We start from the raw sequence: 15,918 nt of genomic DNA on the forward strand, positions 1-15,918 counted from the left end.
TTGTTGGAAAGCCTTGATTGGAGTACAAGGTCTCGAAATGGTAGAAGATAGTGAATATTTGTCTGTGATAGTCCAAACCTCATTTCAGTTAACAAATACTGTACATCCTAAGTTAAGACAACCAGTGTTAAAAGATTGTGTTGTTGTAGGAGTAAGCAATGCACAGGTAGAAGGTGTTCATTATGACAAACAAGCGTTGCCTAGTGACTGGTACATTCAATATAAGTCTCTGGCAGCTACAGATAGCTCAAATAGTATGCTCAAAAGAATGTCTGTGTCAGATGGTTGTGTTAGAATTATTCCAAACAGACCAAGAATACCACGACCAATAGTTATGCCAGAAAAACATGTGCTACCAGCAATCTCAGAAAATGAACCAACTCCTGTCAGTGGAAGAAGATCTTTCTATCGCCATATTCCTACACCAGAAGAGCCTAGTTCTTCCACTAGTACACTACTGTCTACAAACCAGTTGTATATACCAGAAGAAAAACCATTCTTTGTTGTAAATAAAATGTTTAGAACATATGTCAATACTACTCCACCTGTAGAGGAATTTCAGTTTGCAAATCGTAGATTTGTAAAAGGAGGAAAGTGGCCGCCTAAAACAAAGTTTAGTACTTCTTCATCCAATACCAGACAGCCACCCACAAGAGATGACTGTGCCCCATTACTAGAACAGAATTCACAGAATCCAAATGACATGGACCAAGTATACCAGATAGGTAACTATCTAATCACTTGGTGTGCTCACGCAAAGGATGTTCTAGATGACCTAGGAAAACAAGCTGATCTGATAAATGAAAATCTGAAACTGCTCTACGATGAGCAACAATCAGAGAAGCTAGAAAAAGAAGAAAGGAGAAGGAAGACATAAGAAGAAGGCCAAATAAATTCCAAAGTTTCATATAGATATGAATGCACCCAATTATTGGGATGTAGAGGAAGAAGAAGAGGCAAAAGAAGCAGTAACTACAACCAGTGCAGAAGAGGGTACTTCTAAGGACACTGGAAAGCCAACCAGTGAAAGAGAGATACAAAACTAATAAACCTTTCGAGTCAAAGAAAGAAGTCATGACCCTTGAACAAGCTGCCTCTAAATTCCCTTATTTCATTTTGCCATCTATAAATAATCAGAATAAGATGCACATCTTGAAAGAAGTCAATAAATACCCTCGTGTTGAAGAATACTTGTATGCAGCCAATACTAGTGGCTATATCTTAGTTCTAGATAATTCTTCGAACCCTGGAGAATCAATCCGGATTTGGATAGGAGCTTTGTATCAAATTCATATTACTACAAAATTGGATAATATATCCATCATGGTCCTAGTAGAAAAGCGTATGACTGGTATAGTCTATGATTGGTGGATGGGACCATCAGAAGCAGAAAGAAGAGCCATCATGGAAGCCGGAATGTCTACGTTGGAGTTATTATTAAAGACACAGTTCGTGCCAGAACCAGTTGATGAGAGAAAACAAATAATAATAGATCTTAGTAGAATGGAATTAAAAGATCTGAAATATCTTGATCGATTCAGTAAAGATTTCATGGCTAAGGTTTTTAAAGCTAATCTCTCAAATGGTGTGGCTCAAAAAAATTCATTTTTGTCAAAGTTACCAGGCAATCTAGGAGACCTCATTATGAAATATCTAGATGTACAGAACAAAAGACTAGATCAAGTTTATTGGGTTGACCTTCTTTTCAGGGTTATAAAGAAAGTTAAATACTTATGCTGGCAGAAGAAGGCGCATGACATCACACCCATTTCAGATGTCTGCAAAATAATGCTACCATGGACACCTTTCAGAAAGAAGAAGAAAACAAAAAGGTATGGTAGATTTAAACCCAAGAGAGTCTCAAATCCAAGAAAGCCTTTCCGGAGATATAAATTTTTGAAGAAAAGATCAAGACCCAAAAACAACAACTGTTGTTTCATTTGTAAAAAAGAAGGACATTTTGCACGTAAGTGCCCACAAAATTCATTTAGTAATCTTAAAGCATGTATAGATATAGAAGAGTTTAAAGATGATTGGTCAGTTGTAGATTCAGAATATTATTTCAGATGTATATATTATAACTGAAATATCAGATGCAGAAGAAGAAGAAGAAAATGTTCAAAAGATGAATATTTGTCCATCATGTTCTGACGATGAGTTTTCAGAAGAAAACCATTACAGTGAAGAAGAAAGTGACACTGAAATCACTAGTGAAACATCAGATGATTCAGATGATGAATCTGTAACTTCACAATCAGAGCAATCAGAAAAGTTGATACAAAAGGGTAAGCAGCCTCTAGTACCTTTTCCGGAAGTAAATGCCTTTTGCCCCTTTGAGAAAAGGACAACAGCCTCAACCAGTCTTTCACAACCAGAGATTAAAAGAACAAAAGAAAATACATTGTTAAAAAAGATATTCAAAACCAATAGCCTCATTTATATCCCGGTTCAAGTCCAAGTAAAAAATGAATGGATATCTGTAGATGCATTCATTGATACCGGTGGATCTAATAATTTTGCTAGACCATCTTTATTTAAATCTCTGTGGAAACCACTGCAAAATATAATGTTTTGAGAAACCATTGGAGGATCTGTCAGTTTAACTCATTATGTAGACAATATTTTTTTGAAAGTTGGAGTGAGTATTGTTAAGATCTCTGCAATATAGCATTTTGATCCCTCAGCTAGTTTAATGTTGGGAATGCCATTTTTAAATTCTGTGCTTCCAGTGACAATCAGCTAAGATAAGCTAATTATCAATTTGAAAAAGAAAGCTATTTCTGTCCCTAGGTTCTTTATTACAAACTCAGAAGCAAGACATGAAAATAGCCAGAAAAGAATAGGAGCCAGAAAGCCAGTAAAAGATTCTGATGATTGGCAAGAAGTCCTACAGTTCTATGAAGCAAGAGCAGAATCTAAAACAAAACAATTGGCATGCATAGATCCCAATTCGTCTACAGAACAAGATTATATCCAAAAAAGACTTCTAAAGAGTTGCTCGGAAAACCCACAACAGTTTTGGGAAACAGAAAGTCCAATGCAAGAAATTATAAACTTGCATGACAATGGAGTCAAAGGAAAGCTGATTCCCTGCACTCCCTCAGATGAGCAGGAAATAGAGAAACAAATAAAAGAATTGCTACAGACGCAGCTCATTGAGCCAAGCGAGTCCCATTATGCTTGCTCAGCGTTTCTGGTAAGGAATCATTCTGAGATAGTTAGGGGAAAACCTAGAATGGTGATAAACTATAAACCCCTCAATGCCATTACTCAGAGCTTTAACTATCCATTTCCAAGGCCAGAGACTATAATGCAAAAAATTCAGCACAACAAGGTATTCAGTAAATCTGACATGAAGTCTGGGTATTATCATATTTAGATCTAGCCAGAAGACCAGCATAAAACTACTTTTATTTGTCCAGCCGGATTTTACCAATGGAAGGTTGTTCCCTTCGGTTTGAAAAATGCCCCTACATTCTTCCAACGAAGAATGGATTTTATTTTTTCTAAATATGATTTCATTGTTACATATATAGACGATATCCTCATTCATAGTCCAGATGTAAAAACCCATCTAGAGCATTTATAAGTTTTTCTTAAAGAAGTTCAATAGCATGGTATAGTTTTGTCAGAAAGGAAAATGTCTTTATTCCAAGACAGTATTGATTAATGTTGTCGATGGTGCAATTCAAATGCAACCTCATGTATTAACCAAATTGACACAATTTCCAAATGAACTGAAGGATACCAAGACAATTTTAGGAGTTCTGAATTATCTTCACAAGTATATCCCAAATCTGACAGAGAAAACAGCGTCGATCAGGAAAAATCTCAAACAAGGATGGTCACAAGAAGCAACAACAGCAGTCAAACAATTGAAAGCAGAATGCCAACAACTGCCAAAGCTTCAGCCACCAGGTGATGGTTTGCTTATTCTCCAAACTGATGCTTCTCTAGATTTTTGGGCAGCCATTCTTTTAGAACGAAGGGAGAAAGGTGAAGAAAAACTTTTTGCTTATGCTTCGGGTGAATTTACACCCAGTCAAAAGAATTACTTCATAGCCGAAAAAGAAACATTGGCTATATTCAACGGGATACAACGATTTGAGTTATATCTTACTCCCGTAAAATTCTTCATCAAAAAAAACTCCAAGAATTTCAAATATTTTCTATCTGCCAAAATATCAAGACAGATTACAAAGGGAAGAATTCTTGCTTGGCAGATTTGGTTCCAACAGTTTGATTTTGAAGTTGAGTGGATCATAGGTAATTCAAATTTTCTAACAGATTCATTAACTAGGGATATGAATAAAGCATTCATGACTTGTACAGGTTCATGCTTTACCATTCCAGGTAAAGGTCCACAAGATGATAGTTTTTCTACATTCCTTAACAGATTCAGGCTATTTGAAGGACATGCAAGCCACATCGTAGCAGAAATGAAAAGGGTTGTAGGAATGAGACTGAGGAGAAATACTTGGATACGAAAATTCCAAGCATGGAAATCCAATAATATAGGTACTTCTCTGGGCCTAGATGATACACTGGTAAAGATATATCCTTTGCCTAATATGAAGGTAAAAATCTTTTTTAGAAGTTTATCTGATCTATGGTCTAGCGAGTACACTGAAAAAATGATCTGGACCCTCAAAGTTTTGAATTTTCATCAACTTATTGGAGGAGTGGATTTTTCTCTTAGCATTTTCACAGGAGCAAAGCTCTTAGATCTTGAATATATTCCTATAAAGCCTGAATTAGGAAAATTTATTTTATCTTTAAGAATTCCTGACATTTTTGAAGAATTAGAAGCCTCTTTCTTACAAAGGTTTGATGAGAATTATGTAGCAAATGATACTTTTCCTCAATATGAGATATTTGAAGGATTTGCTGATTGGGAGATAAAAGAGGGCTTCTACAGAAAAGACAACTACCAGGATATCTCAGTGCATTCAACGGACGATGCAATATCTCAGAACTTTCTCATCCCCTTGGGATTTTCACAGCCTCAGATTAAGACAAAGTATTGATCCCAATCTGTTTGCACAGGTTTTCAGCCATGAAAGGATAGGAGAAATCGAAACCAACAACAATGAAGAAATTATTAAGCAACATGCTGGTTGGTTCCATGAATTTGGAAATTTAAAGCTGGCAGAAAAACTACAAATTCTGCAAAAAATGGATGATTTACAAGGAGAACCCAAAGTACTAAAATTTGTGGTTAATCAAAAGGCTTTGGTAACTATCAATGTTATCTCACCTAATTGGAATAACAATGTCATCCATATAATAAGTTTGATGATTTCAAAAAGGATCTGCACATTAATGATTTTCGAATTAGGCTGGCAACACAAAGATTTTATGAGTAATAATTCAAAAAATGGGTTTCATATGCAATCGAGATTTCAACTAATATGTTTCAAATTTTTAAATGTGAACTCCTAAATGGCATCGAATTGGCAGTGCAAAGATCACCCACAGTAAGAAATGTCTTTAAATATTCTTTTCTAGACATTGAGATCAGTGCTTTACCTTTTCTTAACAAGTGGGAGAAACAAGAAGCCATGTACACACCTCAGCAACCGGGCCTCCACAGGATAAATAAAAATATGGAAAAGGGAGAATCTTCAAAAGCAGCATCCAGGAGGACAATAATGTTAGATGAAGATGCCAAAGGAAAAGTAACAGCATCTACTTTCCGAGAAGATTTGACAGATGCTCAGGACCCAGCAGCAGATATCGATGAAGAATACAACCGGCTAATAGAATGCCACTACTAGAAGATACTCAATGAGTACAAGCCAGCACATGATTCTTCTGATCATGATAATGATTATGATTCATATAGGATTCTGATGGGACCATGGTAGAACCTTTAGCTAGCAATGTGATAATGTGGTCACATGTTGTAGCTAAAATCATTGTACTGGAAAAAGGTGAGTAGACACCGTCAATGAAAGAAATACCGACAGGACCCTCAATAATTTCCGCTTTTACATCATCTCTTAGCTAGGATTAGATTCGCTAGGAAGTCTATATAAGAAAGGGTCTGCAGAAGTTCAGGATCATCGCTTGACAGAGAACTCTAAGATCTCTTATTGTATTAAGCTTTATGTATTCCTCTTGTTTTTATTAATATCGAAGCCTACTGGGCTGCCTGTCTGAGGACAGTTTCTATATCCAAAAGAACCTTGAGCTTTAAGGCAAAAGCGTATTGAAGACTCATGGAGAGAAGTTGTGTTGCGCGTGCATGTTTGGTTGAAGAGAGGTCACTATCTCAGATCTTTTGTTTAGGAAACTTCAAATTTAATCAGAAGTTCGAATGCACCAAAGCTTTGTTCTATTGTCTACTCGTCTTAATTTTTAGTCTCTGTTGATCGGTCACCCCTATTTTGGCCCTAGTAGTGGGACATTCAGCCAATCTTTGCTCCTCAAAGAACTAATTGATCTCTCTAATACCTTGTAGGAGGACCAAGGTGAAAATTCCTTTTCTCATACAATGAGGGGGTATATATAACCAAGGGTGATGCCTCCCCTTGTGACTCTTTGACTACCCTCATGACTGTTCAACTTCCTATGGCTTTTCAACTTACATGACTCTTCATATTCATGTGTGTCCATTGGAATTCTACTTTACAATACATTTGATTTACAATAGACACGACTCATAATAGTGATGTAGCATTTGACAACTCATCACACGACTCAACATGACACTATTGACATGGATTGGATTGCTAAGGTTGCACTGTCAAGCCGTTGTTGCTGCTGAGTGATAGATGTGTTATTGGATGTGCTTTCTCTTCTCCTTCACATAGCTGGATGATGCGGTGTCTGCAATGATATTTTTGTCTTGAGAGGTGGTTGCATATATGTGTTCCTTCTTCTTGCTCTTGATCGATTCCTTTGTCTATCCAACTGTAAGTGATTCTTCACACATGCTTCCTACTTCTTCTCCTTCTTAATCATCTCACCATGATCTAACAGTGTGCATGTTCCTACAATTCACTCATGACGAGGTGACATCAAACCCAAAAACTCCCTAGTCTAAGATGTTGCATTGTTATCCATGGACTGACCCCGGGACAAGTAACAGGCTTGGAGAGACAGCCCAGTAACTACGCATTGCATAGTTCCAGGTGACAGGGAGAGGGCTTGATCACTGAGACTACACATAGCACAGCTTAGGCTTGACTAAGGGATTGTCCAACATAGTCCCCACTAGAGAAAAAAATTGTGCAATGGCCACTGAGAGTTAGGATTACGCAATTTAGGCAGATAGTGACTGATACGAGATGAGACCCTCGAAGATAGATCTATGCAATTTCCAGAGGTAAGGAGGATTGGCCATTAGAGGGACCTAGAGGAAAAATATGTGCATTTCTTGAGGACAATGAGCTTTGGTTGAGGGAGGACACTGGGAGACACCTTTGTGTAGTTCTAGAGGCCAAGGGAGGTTGGGCTCTCTGCGCACTGCGAGATTCCAACAGGCAAGGGAAAATCTTGAAAACTGAAAATGTGAAATGCGTAGTTCAAGCCGGACTTGATGGGACTGTTGCGTAATTCTATGAATCAATGAAGGTTTTTAAACTCTAGAATTATGCATTGCAATTGCCTTGGAGGATAATTACTGTGCATTACATAGTTCTAGTCAGCAAGGTCACATCATTGAGGGATGAGACTATGTAGTGCATAGCTCAGTCGAGGGTCAATGAAGCTGAGTTTCCCAGCCGAGAATATTTCCAAAAATGGCTAAGTGTGAGGGAAAATATGGACTCATGATGAACTCAAACTGTGACCAGACACTTAGAATACTTTGAGGACATGAAAACTACACACCATCGGAGCAACAAGCAAAATTTTACCCTCTGAGGGACTACCTTACGTCAAGAAATGACAAGTGTGACACTTGGGATAGACTTTAGGATGACTATGATGATACTTGTGCAACAGTGCTCAAGATATTTTGCATGAGTGTGTCATGTGTTTACATGGCTAGGAAAACTCATCTACAAAAAGCCCAACCTTCGAGATCACTAGAAAAGGTTCGCAAACATGTCATAGCAGCCAAAGATGCCAAAAGACGGTAATTGGTTCAACAAGCGAAAGGGAGCAAGATAATTAGAGGAAACACATGGAATGAATTTTAGTGTTTGCAACCATGCATTTCATTGAAGACTTAATGATATGAAAATGATAAGCAGTCCTTCATGCTACACTAGGAGGTGTATTTCAAAAATATGTTCTTTGTTTACCATACCTACCCTCCAAAGGGTTATGCATCAAATGGAGTCTTTGTGTGATCTCAATCTTCTATCATACCCAGGTTCCTTGGTCTTCTTATCTGATAACTAAATTTTATCCTCAGCTCCTTGAATGTCATCTAGCATGTCCTCCTTCTTCATCACCTCTTCATCATTTTACCATAGCCTAGTAGAATTCCTATATTTGTAATCCAATCATGACAAGATGACATCAATCTTATAAACCCCTAGTCTGATATGTTGCACTTGTATTCATAAACTGGGTCGGCACTAAGTGATAGGCCAGGGGAGAATGCCCAATGACAATGCAATTGTGTAGATCAATTAGCCAAGGGTCCAGCTTTATCATCAAGACTACATAGTGTGCAGCTCAGTCTAGACTGAGGGAAATTTCTTCACAACCCTCACTGAGGTAAAGAATTTCACAGTGGCCACTGAGAGACAATATTTTCCAATTTAAGCAAGAAATGGTTTTTGTGGGATAAGGCCCTGGGAGTACAAATATGTGTAGTTTTAGGAGGCAAGATGGACTGGGAAACTAAGATGCTTGAGGGAAAAAACTGTGTCATTTCTAGAGATAGTGGGTTCCAGTTGAGGGAAGGACACTGGAGGAAGCCATTGCATAGTTTTGGATGCCAAGGGAAGCTGGGATTTCTGCACATTGTGCCATTCTATAAATAAAGGAAAAACCTTGAGGGTTACAGATGCGAAGTGCGCAGTTTAAGTAAGTTGGATGAGGCTAGGTTGCTTGGAATACTTCAGAATTTGGCTAAATGTGGGATTAGTGGAACTGATGTGAATAGTGATAGAACTTGACTATGATCATACACTTGAGCACTTAGTGTTGCAACATATACCATCCACAACATATGAAAACGTGCTTTGCTTAATGAAACAATCTTTGTGGTACCTTATTGGTGAGCTCCAGTATTGTAGCAATATTGCTACAACTCCTGGGGCTTCCTGTCTCTTAATTTTATCAACCCGGTAGTTCGTACAAACTTGGAAGCGACGGTGCTGTATGCACAAGTACTAGCTCTTGTCGCAGCTCTCACTTGGTCAGCTGGCACAAGTCCGCTAGGGCTCAAGCCAACTTCTATAGGCTCTCAGAAGAAGCTTGTTAAATGATGGACGAAAGCTAGCTCAAAGAAGACTAATCTACTTGGCAAAAATGAACTGAAAGCAAATCAAAACATGGAAACCCTAGGAAACCCTAATTTAACTAGTCTAACCTCTATGATGCAAAGAATGTGAAGGAAACTTCTACCAATGATGCCATTACTTCTAATAAGTGAAAATGCATGAATCTAATCTACTTGCATCTTAAAAGACATGTTTTTGTATTTTTTCTTTAAGTGGATGGAGTGATTGTGATTTTGTGCTTATTAGGGTTTGGTTGTGCAGATGTGATGCGGAAGGAAGGAAAGCTTGGGAAAGGTTGGGGAGGCTAGGAGAGGTCCCCAGAGATCCTTAGCATCAGTCCACAGAGGTTCCTCACGTTCAGAGGCTCAGCAACCGAGTGAGTGGCCTCCTATAGGATGTCTGCAGGGGATTCTATAGGAAACGCAGGGGTTTCTACAGGAAGGTCTGCAATTCTTCTACAGGATGTTCTGAAATGGGATGTTTGAGGATGGATGGTTGATGGAAGATGCATGGATGGTTATGGAGGTAGGATGGGGGTCTGAAGTGACCTAGGAACTGATGGATGGAGTGGTGAGATGATGTGGAAGGCTGACTTGCATCAACGAAGGTTTAGGCAATGGAAAAGCAAGAAGGTAGGGTTATGTGGCAAAAGAGTAGATGGGAGATGAGGAAACAGACTTGGTGATGGAGAAGCTGATCTGAACGAGGCTCAGATGAATGAGGAGGTGATGAAGGTGATAGAGATGCCCTGCACAATGCTTATTCAAACAAATCAATGAATTATTGCAAACAAACCAAGTCCTAGCTAACTCAATCCAACTGTTAATGAATGAGTAAACAGCAGCCTTGTTTGAAAAGAGAACCATATACATCACATGAGCAAGAACATGCCAAAAGATCTAAATGCATACAAACTCCTACCAATCGATTCTAAGCATAAAAAGCTACGTTACCCATCAAAACCAACTACAATAACAAAGCAAGATCTAAAGTGTAGATTTTATTTCAAGAACGCAGCAAACACATAAATATAAACAAGGGAGGTACTGGGCGCTTGAGATGGGCCCAACCCCAAGAACTACAGCCTCCCAAGAGCGATTTAGAGCTGGTGCAAAGCTAGATCCATCTTTATTAATCAAGAAATGAAAAGTACATCAAAACTGTCCACAAGGAGAACTTGAACATGAGCTGAAAGCAAAGCTAATCTATTGCATAAAAATCGAACTACAAACTAGCTAACTAATGGCTAAAACAAAATGACTACCCACTAGCTAACCAAAATGAGGCCCCAAGCCTTCTTATTTATACAATTTGAGGACCCAACAGTCCTCCTAAAAGTTAGGGACTTGGCTGCCCAAGACTTGTAGTTAACAGCAGTCCAACTTGACTTGCTTGGCTGCCCTTGTGCTCATTGATTTGGTGGCCTTTGAACTCCGAGCTAATGGTGGAGAATTTGAGGTAAGGGCCCATAAATGAGGGGGACACCTTCCTACAAATCCTCTAGCTTGTTCTCCCACGAATTTGGATTCCAGGTGCTCATTAAGACCTTCAATTTTGTCTCCAAGTTGACCAACAAGGCTACACAAAGCACCCATTAGACTTGTTGGCATAATGACTAACCAAATTCACTCTATTAACATAAAAATAATAAAAAACATGCAATAAACAAATGAGAATGGTGGACTAAGCCAAATTAGGAGGTTGAATGAGCCCAAATAATTGTACATTTTTGGGGCTCATCATCACCCCCCTACTGAAAGTGTTGCTCATCCTCTGAGCAACCAAATCTCTCCCCTTGTCTTTGATGGCCTTGGTGACTTCCTTGGCTAGCATCTCGGCCAATTTCTCCTTTGGCTTCCCGCTTTTCAGACTTTCCTGTAGAAACTGTTCGCTGGCTTCCTGTAGAAACAGTCTCTGTCTTCCTGTAGAAACAGTCCTGTAGCTGAGTTCTGGCTTGGCTGTGGGCGATTTTCCTTTCAGCTGGGCTGTGGCAGCCTTCATCTTCTCCCCCTTTCTGCTCTTTTTCTTCACTGTTAAAAGGACTGATATCTTTGGCCAAAACTCTTCATTCATTTTTTCAACAATTCAGTTCACCATTTATTCCAACACATATCATGACAACATGTTCTCGTGTCCTTTCATCACTGTCATGAAACCATGCTTCTTTGCTTTGGTTCTTCCCACTGCCTGCTGCTTTTCCTGTTTTATGAGCTGTCCCATATCCATGTTTGAAAGAATAATCTTTGTCATCTATGGAAGTATATGATACAAAATCTTTGCGTCATCTGACCCTTTTTGGAAAATATATTCCTGCTTTTATTCATGGGTTATTTTTCGTAAGAGTATAATTACTAGAAAAACTCAGCAGAAATTAATTACTTTCTTCCTGGTCATCTAGCAAAATTTTGACAACAAAATTGGCAGTCAATTGTTTCATTTATGGCTCTGCATGTGTCTCAAGGAAAATAAGAACTTCATGTCAACAATTTTAGTTATAGACACTGCTGAATTCATTTCTTTATCAACATTCTACTGCTCTGTTTTGAATTCATGATCATATTGCAGAGATGGCATCTTTCCTCAACAATTAATTCTCCCCATGTTCCATATTGGTCTAGGATAAATTCAAATTATTTTGAAGAAAATCTCATACAATTCCTAAGAGATGAAAGAACCTACCAAAGGTATTCTTACTCTTTGATTTCCATGTCGTTCAATGAAGCAGGGGGCTTTCTCCAAGAGGGATAAACTTTCATCAATATCCTTCAATGCAAGCTTATCTATAACTAAGAACTCTCTGGTCATTTTTCCCTCTACTGTTTTGGATAACTTTGAATGGTATGAATCACTTCAAAATATACAGTTCTATCCCATAATCAATTCCTTGGTGAAGACTCACCAATGAGGTAGCAGAGCATTTGAAGTCAGAAAATAATGTTCTATCTGGAAAAACTTCATAATCTCGAGCTCTTTTCCTTGCTTTCATTCAAGTGCTTCTTGTGCTCAAGACTTCGCACTCTATCCCTGTTTAGTCTGTCCAAACTCTGCCACGGAGAAGCAATCCATTTGTCCCTGGGCTGTAGTTGTTTTGCAACAATCTTGACTTCAGCTAAACAATAGGCTTTCTTCAAGTTTCAACTGGATGAAGAAAAAACTTGGGCTTCTCTGCTTTTGAAAAGACTCTGTTGCACTTTCCTGTAGACGACATCCTGTAGAAACGCCTGTAGGATGTCTCTGCGCCTTTCAATGATCTTTGCATGTGGGAGAATTGTTAACAAGCCAAAAACTTGATGAAGGACGTGATTTTAACATTTGCAAGTGTAAATGAACAACAGTTAGCAAGTGTACCTGAACAACAATTACGTGAGTCTTCAACCGAGCTTTCCTTTATTCACTGCTTGATTTGTGGTGAGGTGGCAGAGACATGCGTGCTGGCTTTTTCGAATTGAAGTAATGTCATGAACTGCTATTGTTATCTATTTGTTCTCTGCTTGTATTCAATTCCATTAGTTGCACTAGAGTTTAGTTAATCCCCCAACTGACTGTGTTTTGTTTTGAACTTCACGTGAATGGTTGATCCATGCGTGCGTGATTTTTGCCTTGCTGAGTGCAATTGAACGTGGCTCCCTTCTTGGCTGAACCCACTCATCTCATTCATTCATGCATTGCTTTAGATTAGATTCATGCAAACAGAGGAACAAGTTTAGTCACGTACCTGCAAGTTAAACGGCTGATTGTGAAGCGTGTTGCTGCATGCATGTGTTGATCTTCATTTGCTGCATGTATGGTGGCTTAACTGATGATTTATGGCTGTTTTTTCTTGTGCAGGTGCCCTCTGGACAGATCTAAGCTGCACGCGTTCATTTCCACGTTCAACTCTGCCCGTTCAAGCTGCTGCTGCTGCATGGTCACAACCAGAACTTCTTTTTTCCATTTCTCCCAAACGGTAGATCGGTTTTATCTGAAACTCGGTGAGCATGTTACTACCATCATTATGCATCTCCCATAGAAAATTCGTGATCAATGGATGCACGAATTTCGAGAAAAATGGAAAATGGCTGAAGATTTCAGAGCTTGATTTCTCGGAAACCGTGCATCGGAATCGGCTGAAACTCCTTGGGTAGGCTACTATCACCCATGTGCATCTCCCCATGAAACATGTTTTAAAATGGATGCACGGATATGGAGACAACGCAAAAATGGCTGATGGTGATGGAGGCTGATTTCTTGGAAACCGTGCACCGGAATTGCATGAAACTGCTCAGGCATGTTGTCATCAACCTTGTACAATACCCCATAAAACGGTTTGTCAAATGGATGCATGGTTTTCAAGTTATGGCAAAAACAAATTCTGCTCTATGGATTTTTGCTTCAAGGCACTTTGCATGTGTTTGCATGGTATGACAAAATGAATTTTGGCTGTGATGCAGGTATGGAGATGATGGAGGAGGAGTTGGAAGATTGCATGAGGGCTTCTGAACCCTTGAGGAAGCTACCATGCTTGCCAAACCACTTTTTGAAATGCATGCCTAGTTTCCCACAATTTCTACAGGAAGTTCCTGTAGAAGCACAATGAGAAGCAAATGAGGTGGACAAATGATGGAGAAAGGCAAGGGATGGACACACAAGTGCTTGCAGGCCTAACCAATAGACTCCCATCATCATATTCACTTTTGAAATTGTATTTGGCTCGTCCAAAGGTTCTACAGGATGTTTCCTGTAGAAATACAGAGCTTCCTGTAGAAGACATAGTTTTGAGGAAAGAAGCATAATGACATGAAAAAAATAATGGAAAAGGGGTGAGGAATGGAAACATGGATGTTGGTAGGCCTCATGGACATATTCCAAGCCTTCAGGTCCTCCTCGGAGATCAATTTGGCTTTTTTGTAAGCTTCCTGTAGAAGATACGAAACTTCCTGTAGAAGGCACAAAAACTCCTTTGTCTTTGATTTGAGTGCTCCTCCTGTCATGAAACGTCCTTCTTTAACCTGCAATGTCATTGCTGCAACATGAACTTATTCAATGGAGATTAGCTTCATTTTTCTTTTTCTTTTTTCTCTTTTTTTTTTTTTTGAAAAACAACTAGGGCGCCTCATGGAGGTTTTCACCCTAATTGCCTGCCTTGGGCGCCTCCAAGGGAGGTTTTCACCCAAAGATCTTATTCTCTTTTCTCTTTTTTTCCAACCCATTGACCGCCTCATGGAGGTTTTCAATCAATGAGCCAATCTAAGGCGCCTCCGAGGAGGTTTTCACCTTAGATTTCTATTTTCCTCTTTTTTCATTTTTTTTTCTTTTTCTTTTTTCCTCTTTTTTTCTTTTTCTTTTTTATCTACCCTACCCTACTTGAAAAAAAACAAAATCATTTTCAAGTATAAGAATACTTCCAATGGAGCCATGTGCACATCAAGATTAGAGACAAAATGATGTGAAGGCTCGGAATGCATGCTTTGACAACTATCCAAATTTCAGAGACAAAATGATCTGACTTTGAAAGTACAAAACATAGCTGAGGAAGAGAGTACTGCTGCAACTTAGTGACTGTCTGGAACCATGTCTCAATACAGCTTTGATATCCTTGGTCCTTTTTATGATCTGAATCATGTTTCATGTCACCTTCTAACATGACTTCCTCTTCTTTCTCTTTTTGTTGTTCTTTCTCTTGACTACATGGAGGGTTTGATGGTAACCATGAGGAAGCTTTCTTGATCTCTGATTCTGATCTCTTCACTTGATCAAGTGCAGCCCATGGTTCTTTGATTTCCTCTTCTGAATCTTCTTTTTCCTTTGGTCCTTCAATGTTGTCAATATAATCTTTGTTTTGCAACACTCTTCCTGAGCTTTGGTGAACATCATTGAGCTCAAGAGGAGTCATTTGCACATGTTGTGCCTCAGATTTGCAATTTGGTTGAGCTGCTCCATTGCATGGTTTTGGAAATGGTGCAACGGGTAGCTGAGTGGAGGTGTGAAATTGAGATGGAGATGGATGGCATTGTGGTTGAGTAGGCATTTGGGGTTGCCTTGGTGGAGGAGGAGGCGATGGTTGTGGATGAGCAGGTGGTGGAGGAAAATGAGCGGGATGAGAGTTGTACTGGGGCCTCCACTCCTGATAAGGTGCATTCCACTGAGGCTGTGGCTGAGCATAAGAGTGAAATGAATGAGCAACTGGTTGGGCATAATATGGATCTGTGAAGGAACAAGGAGGATATGACCAAAGAGGAGGTGTAGACCAGGAAGGATGAGTAGGGGGACCCCAAGAAGGCATGAGAGTGGCTTGATAGGGGTCATAATAGGTCTCGGGTGTCCCTTGCAGTTCTTGTTGGTAAGATCTAGGTCCATATGGCCTCCTTTGGTTCATATAGTAGAGTGATTCAGTGGCTCCTTTGGCTCTTTGATATGCAGCTTTGATTCTGGGTAAGGAAGGGCACTGATCTGTAGGATGGTATTCTTCACAGACAAAACACACTTCTATGGAGTACAATGGACATTCGTTCCTAGGATGCCTTCTAGTGCACCT

The 15,918-nt window shown here is 39.3% G+C and overlaps 1 pseudogene; it reads left to right on the top strand.

Moving 5' to 3' along the window:
• The first annotated feature begins 5,860 nt into the window (after positions 1-5,860).
• Positions 5,861-15,918, top strand: part of LOC149182169 (protein RTF1 homolog pseudogene) — a 53,994-nt pseudogene continuing 43,936 nt past the window's right edge.

Source organism: Pinus tabuliformis, chromosome 3_2 (genome assembly GCF_031772625.1).
Source record: "Pinus tabuliformis cultivar Carrire ecotype Pingquan chromosome 3_2, CPIR1, whole genome shotgun sequence".
Classification (NCBI taxonomy): Eukaryota; Viridiplantae; Streptophyta; class Pinopsida; order Pinales; family Pinaceae; genus Pinus; species Pinus tabuliformis.